Source organism: Trichomycterus rosablanca, chromosome 23 (assembly GCF_030014385.1).
Source record: "Trichomycterus rosablanca isolate fTriRos1 chromosome 23, fTriRos1.hap1, whole genome shotgun sequence".
Taxonomy (NCBI): domain Eukaryota; kingdom Metazoa; phylum Chordata; class Actinopteri; order Siluriformes; family Trichomycteridae; genus Trichomycterus; species Trichomycterus rosablanca.
The window spans coordinates 3,002,446-3,013,794 of NC_086010.1; positions in this window are offsets into that span (position 1 = coordinate 3,002,446).

Genomic DNA, 11,349 nt, shown 5'->3' on the forward strand with positions numbered 1-11,349 from the left:
TTAGCAGCAAATTTAAAGCACGCACACACACACACACACACACACACTCAGTCCAATTAAAACTTGTCATTTGAAGAATGTCAAGCATTCTCATTTTTTCTTGTCTTCACCAGATGTTGCGGAGCACCTGCAGGCTACGGTGCGCTCCTGGTTTGGAGCGGAGAGGCGGCACTCGAGTGCACGCTACTTCCTTCTAATGCAGTTTGCACTACAGGGGAGGGACCAGCTGACACCCCGACTTTAGGGCTTATCAAGGACACGAGCACTATTGTGCACTATACGGGTCTCTCAGAATCGGAGTAAAACAGGTAGTGATGGGGGTTCTGACCGGTCTGATTGATTTGGACGTGTTTGTGTGGATGATTGTGTGGGACTTTTAATGTTTGTGCTACAGTCATCAAAAAGTATTATTATTATTTTATTTTATGTTTTACCATTCCAGTATCCTGGTCAGGGTAGCGGTGGGTCAGGTTTTCCTAGCATCACAGGGCACAGTGCAGTAACACACCCCAGCTTCAGCCCCAACAGACATAGCCAATATTTATCCATGAGCCACCAAATTATTAATTTTATTATTATAATTCTTTTTTCAATTATTATTTATTATCATCATTATTAGCATATTAATATAAATATTGTTATTATTGTTGTTATTATTATTATTATTATTATTATTATTATTATTATTGTTATTGTTATTATTATTATTATTATCATAAATATGTTTTATATTTTATTATCATCATAAATATTATTAATATTTTTATTATCATATTATTCTTATTATTATTTTATTATTTTTTATTATTATTATATTATTGTTATATTATTATTATTGTCATATTTATTATTATAATTATTTTATTATTATTTTTGTTATTATTATTATTATATTACTTTAATTATTATTATGATATTATTATTATTTTTATTATTTTACTTTAATAATTATTATCATATAATTATATATTTTTATTCATTTTAATGATTGTTTTTTATTATCATTGTTATCATTAACATATTTTTTTTATTATCATTATCATAAATTATTAATTATTGTAATAAATATAATAATAATATATAATTATTATAATACATTATTATTATAATTATTATTGTTGTTCTTGTTGTTCTTGTTGTTATTATTATTATTGTTGTTCTTGTTGTTATTATTATTATTGTTGTTGTTTTGTTGTTGTTGTTATTATTATTGTTGTTGTTGTGTTGTTGTTGTTGTTGTTGTTGTTGTTGTTGTTGTTGTTGTTATTATTATTATTATTATTATTATGGAACAGGTAGACTTCCTTTAACTGTTGCCACAAAGTTGAAAGTATTGGAGCATTCTGATATTGTTTTTTTTTAGACAGTTCTATACACCTGTTAGCAGCGGGTGTGTCTGAACCCCCTGAACTCTATAATTAGGGGGGAGGTTCACATATTTTGGGTCACCTAGTGTATAAATATCTTGTTGAACTTTTCAGTTTTGGCAGCTGACTTCGTCACACTTGATCTGGACTGTAAGTGAGGGGCGAGTGTTGATCCCCTGCTGTGAACACAGAGCCCCTCTAAACTCAGAGAAGTGAAAGTATCTCCGAGCTCATCCATATTCATCCGCTGAAATCGGGGCGCGTGACATATGGCGGCTTCTCCCATCTGAGAGAGACAAACTCCAAATTGGATTTAGCACTCGTATTCCCCGCTGACCTCGCCGGCTGATGGGTTGCCATGCCGGAGGTGTGTGTGCGGCGCGGGCACAACTTTGATACAATGGCTGATAGGTGTTGGGGCCTTGCAGTCGGGACCCGCCTGAGGGGGGTTCTGATTCCCCAAAGCTTTGCAGTGCGAGGGTGGTTGTTATTGCTACTGAGAAGATTTCAACTCCAGATTTTGTTTGTGATCAATGAGAAGTGAAGTTTTGAAAAACTTTGGCGTCAATCGGCTTCCAGTTTAATTGTACCCACTCTTCTCTTTCACATAATAGCTATAAACCTAGATGGGTGAGGGCTAACACGTGCTTCCTTAAAGACTTGCAATCCAGTCATTACATGTTTTTAATATAGAGGTGGAGGGTTGGGATGCCTCCAACCCAATTATAAAAAAAATAATAATAATATGATAATCATGATTAAAGTAATTATATAAATATAATAATAATAATAATAACAACAATAATAATAATAATATTAATAATAATAATTATTATTATTATGATAATAATGATAATAGTGGCAATAAAAATAAATAATAATAATTTATTTATTGGAAACAAACTTGTGTCCAGATTAACTGATTTAACTTAAATTTGTGTACCTAGATTATTGAGCGTGCATCAACAGATTATAATAATAATGATAATAATAATAATGATAATAGTGGCAATAAAAATAAATAATAATAATTAAAAAAATAATAATAATAGTAATAATAATAGTAATAACATGATAATAGTGGCAATAATAAAAATAATAATTAAAAATAAATATTAAATTATAATAATAATAGTAGTAATAACATGATAATAGTGGCAATAATAATAATAATAATTAAAAATAAATAATAATGATAATAATAATAATAGTAGTAATAACATGATAATAGTGGCAATAATAATAATAATAATAAAAAAATAAATAATAATGATAATAATAATAATTGTGGTGAATCGAATTGAATAGAACGCCTTTATTTGTCATGTACACATATACACCTGTACAGTACAACGTAATTCTTTTTTGCATATCCCAGCTTGTTTGGAAGCTGGGGTCAGAGCGCAGGGTCAGTCATTGTATGGCAGACAGGGATAAGGGCCTTGCTCAAGGGTCCAACAGTGGCTGCATGGCAGAGCTGGGATTCAAACTCCCAACCTTTCAGTTGACAGTCCAAAGTTCTACCCACTAGGCCACCACTGTCCCCATATATAGACAAGATAGATAGTTTTGAAGAAGCCCGTCCACATTATGCATGTTTTTGAGGATAGTAGAGCATGACGAACTGACCACTGCTCACTGAGCACTGACCAGAAAGCGTGTTGGAACCCAGGTTTTCATGAACCTGGTGCTCTGTGACACCCACACTAGCTGCTGCATACCGAGCAAATTCACACAGTCATGTTTTCTGTTTCTCTCCAAGTGTACACAATCTTCCATTTACCCTGGATTATTATTTTTATTATTATTATTATTATTATTATTATTATTATTTATATTATTATTTATATTATTATTAATAATAATCAAAACGGGTGGTGTGAGTGGAAAAATCAAATGTACCATAATGCACAGGGGCTTAACAAAGCAATGGAAAGGCATGAGAATGGAATATGACGTGTCAGTCATACACAGTGCCTAACAGGACTGACAATAACAGGTTAATACAGGACGTTTTGCTGAGCGTGTGTGTGTGTGTGTGTGTGTGTGTGTGTACTCTGATTAAGAGCTATACCTCTCCCTGTTGGCCGGGGCCGAGCGCAGGGACCCCGGTATCACTGCTGACAGATCACTCTGTTAATTGCTAATTGTGTCCCTCATTAGGTGCGGAGGGTGACAGGTGTTGTTAGCGTGTTACGAGGGATTTTTTTCTCCCCGCCTCCCCGAGCCGCATCCCCGATCGAAGACGCTAATGGCTCCCGGGAGAAATCCCATCAGCCCCACGGTGCGCCGCAGCCCGAGTTCGGCTTTTGATACTGTGTTGCTGTGTGAGTCCCCGGTGACGTGATTCTGCTTTCTTCACTTTCCGATTGTTGTTTTTCGGGGTAGAAAGAGTCTCGGCGCTGAATCAGCTAACGTAGAAGCATCAGCGCGTCTGACATCTGCTCTCCAGAAGCTAAAAATGCTAAGCTAAGCTAGGGCATGGACTGCTTCATCGACTTTTGCAGCGGTGATATTTCAGTCTGTTGTGTTTTTAGGTCGTTTGGCAACCCGAAGGTAAAAAATTATCTGTAGTTTTATTTTTATTTTATTATTTATTGTAATTATTGACTGAATCCAAAAATTCTCTTTCATATTCGGCCCCTCAGCTCTCTTCTACTAAATCAGGTTGTTGATTTTATTTTCATTTATTATTATTATGACAATTATGACAATTATGAGTGAGAATTGTTATTATTATTATTATTATTATTATTATTTATTAATTCAATAATTTATTTTAAATGTATTTTTTATTTATTATTTTATTTTTTTATTATTTCATATTTTATTTGTATTTTATTTGTATTTTATTATTTGTTTTAATTATTTGACTGAATCCAAAAATCCTCTTTCATATTCGGCCCCTCAACTTTTGCCTTCTTAATCAGGTTGTTGATTTCATTTTCATTTATTATTATTATTTTTTATTATTTTATTGTTTTATTTATTAAGAATGTATTTTATTTATTAATTTAATAATTTATGGATTTTTTATTTATTATTTTATTTTATTTTTTATTAATCTAATAATTTATTTAAAATTTATTATTTTATTTATTAATATAATAATTTGTGTATTTTTTTTTTTTATTATTTATTATTTTATTATTTATTATTGTATTTTTATTTTATTTCTATTTTATTATTTATTTTAATTATTTGACTGAATCCAAAAATCCTCTTTCATATTCAGTCTCTCAGCTCTCGCCTTCTTAATCAGGTTGTTGATTTTATTTTCATTTATAATTATTATTATTTATTATTTTATTTTATTTATTAATATAATTATTTATTAAACATTTATTATTTTATTATTTTTTTTATTATTATTCATTTTAATTATTTGACTGAATCCAAAAACTCTTTAATATTTGCTCCCTCAGCTCTCGTCTCCTTAATCAAGTTGTTGATTTTATTTTCTAGATTTTTATAAGTACAGTCTACATACGTACACTATATGGACAGAAGTATTGGGACACCCTTCTAATTTTTTAATTCTTGTTTTAGCTCAGTGGTTAAGGTACTGGACTAATAATCATAAGGTTGCTGGTTTAAGCCTCACCATCACCAAGTTGTCACTCTTAACTCTCAGTTTGTTTATTGTGTGTTTTACCATCGTCTAATTCACTGGGCGAAAGGACAGGGCGCCAGTCCATCACAGGGCAAATACACACACACACACACACACACACACACACACACACACCTAGGACAGTTTTGTATCTCCAATTAATCTTTGGACTGTGGGAGGAAATCCACACAGACATGGGGAGAACATGCAAACTCAACACAGAAAGGACCCAGACCGCCCCACCTGGGAATCAAACCCACGACCTTCTTGCTGTGAGGCAACGGTGCTACCCACCGAGCCATCTTAGCCCTCAGTTGCTCGAATTGTATTCGGTCATAATTGTAAGTCGCTTTGGATAAAAGCTCCTGCTAAAAGCTGCAAATGTAAATACTATAATACTGCAACTTTGCAGCAACAGTTTAGGGAAGGCCCTTTCCTGTTCCAGCATGACTGCACACCTCCAGACAAAGCAAGCTCTATAAGGATTTGTTATATATACAAAAGTACATGTGTACAGTACAATGAAATGCTTTTTCCGTGTCTCCCAGCGTGTTTGAAAGCTGGGGTCAGAGCACAGGGTCAGCCAATGTATGGCACACCTGGAGCAGACAGGGTTGAGGGCCTTGCTCAAGGGCCTAACAGTGGGAAATATTCAGCTTAAGAAAACTGCAGCGTCCTGCACAGAGTCCTGACCTCAGCCCCACTCAACAGCTCTGGAATGAACCGAAACTTCAACTGAGACTTTCCTGACCAGCATCAGTGCCCAGCTATTTAAAAACAGACTTTTTTTATCTGTACGTCGAGTCCCTGTCGGTCCGGCCTGTGCAATAATAGAATAAGTGATAACTAATGGTTGTTTGCACTAATAATAATTATTGCCGTGTGTCGGGCGCTCCGTGCCCCCGTGCTGCGCCTCTGAACGCTCCTCTCTGGTGTGCACTGTTGTCACAGGCTACTAATTACAGCCATCAAATGAGGACCTGCCGGCATCGAGCACCTTCCTGCCCTGCGGCCCCGGGGCCCCGCGACTCTCCCGTGCTCTCTGCTCGCAGGCCCGGCTCTCGGAGTACAGGTGTGTACGCGTGGGTCTGGAGGATTGAACGGGCCCCTGGGACGAGGTGTGTACGAAGGGTTGAGACTTTAATAATAATGCCCCATGACACGGCTCGCTAATGAAGCGGTCTCTCTGGAGGGTGTGAGAATCTCTGCGGGGGGTTCTTCTGATGGGAACCGAAGCGCGGATCACCTCACAGCGTCAGATTCTGTAAACGTGAGAATACTAAAATATATATGACCAAAATTTGTGACTTTTAATACTAAACAATGATGTTTAAATAAGTAAAATGCTCACATTCATTCATCCCAGCATACACTATATGGGCAAAAATATTGGGACACCTCTTCTAATTGCTAACACTCACTCACTCACTCACTGTCTTAACCACTTATCCAGTCACGGCTCGCGGGGGGTGCTGGAGCCTATCCCAGCTTTTCAATGGGCGCAAGGCACACAGTAACACCCTGGACTGGGGGCCAGTCCATCGCAGGGCACACACACACACACACCCATTCACCTATAAGGCAATTCAGTGTCTCTAATTAACCTGACTGCATGTTTTTGTACTGTAGGAGGAAACCGGAGCTCCCGGAGGAAACCCACGCAGACACGGGGAGAACATGCAAACTCCACACAGAAAGGACCCTGACCGCCCCACGTGGGGATCGAACCCAGGACCTTCTTGCTGTGAGGTGACAGTGATACCCACCAAGCCAATCATGCCGCCCTTAATTGCTAACAGGTATAATAAAACAATTCTATAAAGAGAATTATATGCAAGAAGAAGAAGAACATTGCAGCAGCTGTTTAGGGAAGGCCCTTTCCCATTCCAGCATGACTGTGCACAAAAAGTCTGACATAACAGCTTTGGAATGAATTGGAACATCAGTCGAGGCTTCCTTGACCAACTGACCAGTGCACAGCCATATACAATCTATAACTATTTGACTGGAAGGGCACAAATTCCCACAAGCATACTTCAAAGTCTTGTAAGAAGACTTCACACAAGAGTGGCAGAGGTCACTCTGTTTTAATAGCATTTGTTTTTGAAACAAGGTCCATCAAGCTCATGGTTGGGTGTCCGAATACTTTAAGCAGCTGTCCAGATATTTTTGGACATATAGCGAATATGCAAGGCTTTTGAGTTGGTTTAACCATGGTTAAAACCTGCAGTAAACACAGTGTTGAACGCTAACTCGTATAAAGTGTGTGAACCCCGTGGCCCGAAGCTTCCGGACGCACGTTAATAGGAGGGTAATAAACGTCACGTCGCGGCAATACACCGGACAGATGAGACGCTCACGAGGGGCAAATGGACGTCTCCCACCATCAGCTAATGTGTCGCTCCATCTTCTTAACACCTCCGCATGCGATGTGTGAATTAATAGTCCTAATTGCCCTTCTTATCATGATGGATAATTAGTCCGGTGGATGAAGTGACACTCGTTTATCTCCACGCACGTCGTGTAGTGTGTTGTGTGTAGGCCTCAGGTAAAGGAAAACACACACACACACACACACACACACACACTTGGTGTTTAATTGTTGTGATGTGCCTTGACGTTTCACATTGGACGTACATTTAAAGTAATTAGCACGTACGTTTACCCAACATGACTGAATGCAAGTGTAAGCCACTGATCGTATTCTGTAAATATAAACACTTAAAAGTTGGAACAGAGTCACGTTTACTCTGCATTCCATTATCTTTTCTGTTTTAAATTATTTGGCAACCGAGGACACTAACTGCTGCCGTTTTGTGAGTGGAAATTACTGGTAACAGTCTGACTGATTTTCATTTTCATGATGCATCATACTTTTTTAATAGCAGACAGATCTGGACTGCAGGCAGGCCAGTCAAGCACACACACTCTGTGTCGATAAAGCCATGCAAGACAGATAAGACGTGGAAAAAGACGTCACCTTGTCTGTTTTATCAACACTTTATCATGGTAGGAATTGTGGTAGGTCTGATTCATTAGGTGAAAGCCTGGAAACACCCTGTACAGGTCGTCAATTCATCACAGGGCTTTGTTTGTTTATTAGGATTTTAACGTCATGTTTTACACTTTGGTTACATTCACGACAGGAACAGTAGTCACTCATTACACAAGATTCATCAGTTCACACAAGGTTATATCAAACACAGTCATGGACAATTTAGTATCTCCAATTTACCTCAATTGCACGTCTTTGGACTGTGGGAGGAAACCGCAGCTCCTGGAGGAAACCCACGCAGACATGGGGAGAACATGCAAACTCCACACAGAAAGGACCCGGACCGCCCCACCTGGGGATCGAACCCAGGACCTTCTTGCTGTGAAGCGACAGTGCTACCCACTAAACCACCATGCCGCCCCATCACAGGGCACCATGCCCACAAAAGGCAGTGAAACTGCTCGGTCACATTGGTAATTATACAAAATTGGACAAAAAATATTTATATTAAAATTAAAAATGTAAAAAGTGTAAAAAAAAATGACAAAGAAGAGTGGACAGTGAGTGGACACGGTATTTAAAAACTCCAGCAGCGCTGCTGTGTCTGATCCACTCATACCAGCACAACACACACTAACACACCACCACCATGTCAGTGTCACTGCAGTGCTGAGAATGATCCACCATCTAAATAATGGTGGTCCTGTGGGGTTCCTGACCATTGAAGAACAGCATGAAAGGGGGCTAACAAAGCATGCAGAGAAACAGATGGACTACAGTCAGTAATTGTAGAACTACAAAATGCTTGTACAGTGTATCACAAAAGTGAGTACACCCCTCACATTTCTGCAGATATTTAAGTATATCTTTTCATGGGACAACACTGACAAAATGATACTTTGACACAATGAAAAGTAGTCTGTGTGCAGCTTATATAACAGTGTAAATTTATTCTTCCCTCAAAATAACTCAATATACAGCCATTAATGTCTAAACCACCGGCAACAAAAGTGAGTACACCACTAAGTGAAAGTTCCTGAAGTGTCAATATTTTGTGTGGCCACCATTATTTCCCAGAACTGCCTTAACTCTCCTGGGCATGGAGTTTACCAGAGCTTCACAGGTTGCCACTGGAATGCTTTTCCACTCCTCCATGACGACATCCCGGAGCTGGCGGATATTCGAGACTTTGCGCTCCTCCACCTTCCGCTTGAGGATGCCCCAAAGATGTTCTATTGGGTTTAGGTCTGGAGACATGCTTGGCCAGTCCATCACCTTTACCCTCAGCCTCTTCAATAAAGCAGTGGTCGTCTTAGAGGTGTGTTTGGGGTCATTATCATGCTGGAACACTGCCCTGCGACCCAGTTTCCGGAGGGAGGGGATCATGCTCTGCTTCAGTATTTCACAGTACATATTGGAGTTCATGTGTCCCTCAATGAAATGTAACTCCCCAACACCTGCTGCACTCATGCAGCCCCAGACCATGGCATTCCCACCACCATGCTTGACTGTAGGCATGACACACTTATCTTTGTACTCCTCACCTGATTGCCGCCACACATGCTTGAGACCATCTGAACCAAACAAATTAATCTTGGTCTCATCAGACCATAGGACATGGTTCCAGTAATCCATGTCCTTTGTTGACATGTCTTCAGCAAACTGTTTGCGGGCTTTCTTGTGTAGAGACTTCAGAAGAGGCTTCTTTCTGGGGTGACAGCCATGCAGACCAATTTGATGTAGTGTGCGGCGTATGGTCTGAGCACTGACAGGCTGACCCCCCACCTTTTCAATCTCTGCAGCAATGCTGACAGCACTCCTGCGCCTATCTTTCAAAGACAGCAGTTGGATGTGATGCTGAGCACGTGCACTCAGCTTCTTTGGACGACCAACGCGAGGTCTGTTCTGAGTGGACCCTGCTCTTTTAAAACGCTGGATGATCTTGGCCACTGTGCTGCAGCTCAGTTTCAGGGTGTTGGCAATCTTCTTGTAGCCTTGGCCATCTTCATGTAGCGCAACAATTCGTCTTTTAAGATCCTCAGAGAGTTCTTTGCCATGAGGTGCCATGTTGGAACTTTCAGTGACCAGTATGAGAGAGTGTGAGAGCTGTACTACTAAATTGAACACACCTGCTCCCTATGCACACCTGAGACCTAGTAACACTAACAAATCACATGACATTTTGGAGGGAAAATGACAAGCAGTGCTCAATTTGGACATTTAGGGGTGTAGTCTCTTAGGGGTGTACTCACTTTTGTTGCCGGTGGTTTAGACATTAATGGCTGTATATTGAGTTATTTTGAGGGAAGAATAAATTTACACTGTTATATAAGCTGCACACAGACTACTTTTCATTGTGTCAAAGTGTCATTTTGTCAGTGTTGTCCCATGAAAAGATATACTTAAATATCTGCAGAAATGTGAGGGGTGTACTCACTTTTGTGATACACTGTATATGGTAAGTGGAGCTGATAAAATGGGCATTGAGACTAGAGATTCAACACTAAAGCTTCGAAGTCAAATCATGACACTGAATCAAATGTGCACGATTATGTGGTACAGACGCTGTGGGTGCACAGTGACCCCCTGCTTTATATTTCAAACACACACCCGTCTAAAGTCTCTACAGTGCCATGCCCTGCCCGAACGATTCAGAATCACGTCTAAAGAACGAGCGTGTAAGTGTGCCAGTGTGTATTCCCACTTCAACTTCTGAATTTGTTTTAAATGACACCTATATGGACATTTGGGGATCTACGCCCATCCTTTGTGATTTAGCGGTGCAGCCCTCAGCCTCTTGTTGAGAATAATTTAGATGGAGTAAGATCCGGCCCTCCGGCGCGTCTCGGCGTGTCATATTAACGCCAAAGCTGAGAAAATGAAAAGCAGGAGTTCGCTTGCTCTCTGACAGCTGCGTGATTTAGCTAAACTTGTCTTTTCTGTTTGGTCAGCATGCTCGGCTTTCATTATGTCAGTCATAATAAACATTAACTGGAGCTCTCAGGGCGAGGCCGCCCGCACTTACCATTCCCTCTCTCTCGTTCTCTCTCTCTCTCTCTCTCTCTCTCTCTCCCTCTCTCTCCCTCTCTCTCTCTCTCTCTCTCTCTCTCTCCGTCTATGGCACATGCTGCTTCCAACCTGGCAAACTCTATTTAGACAACCTGGTAAACATGCCCGTCTTCATTCATTATTCTCTCCCTCATCATGATCAAGCCTCTCAATTTAATGAGGCAAATAGATATTTCTGCACTGATTGTCTGTCTCCCTCCAAGTATTAAGAATATTAAATGGACACATCTGTTTTTAATTAGGAGCTAAAGTCACCCCGGCGCTGCCTTCCATTTTAATGGACTTTGTAAGCGGATTAATTTATT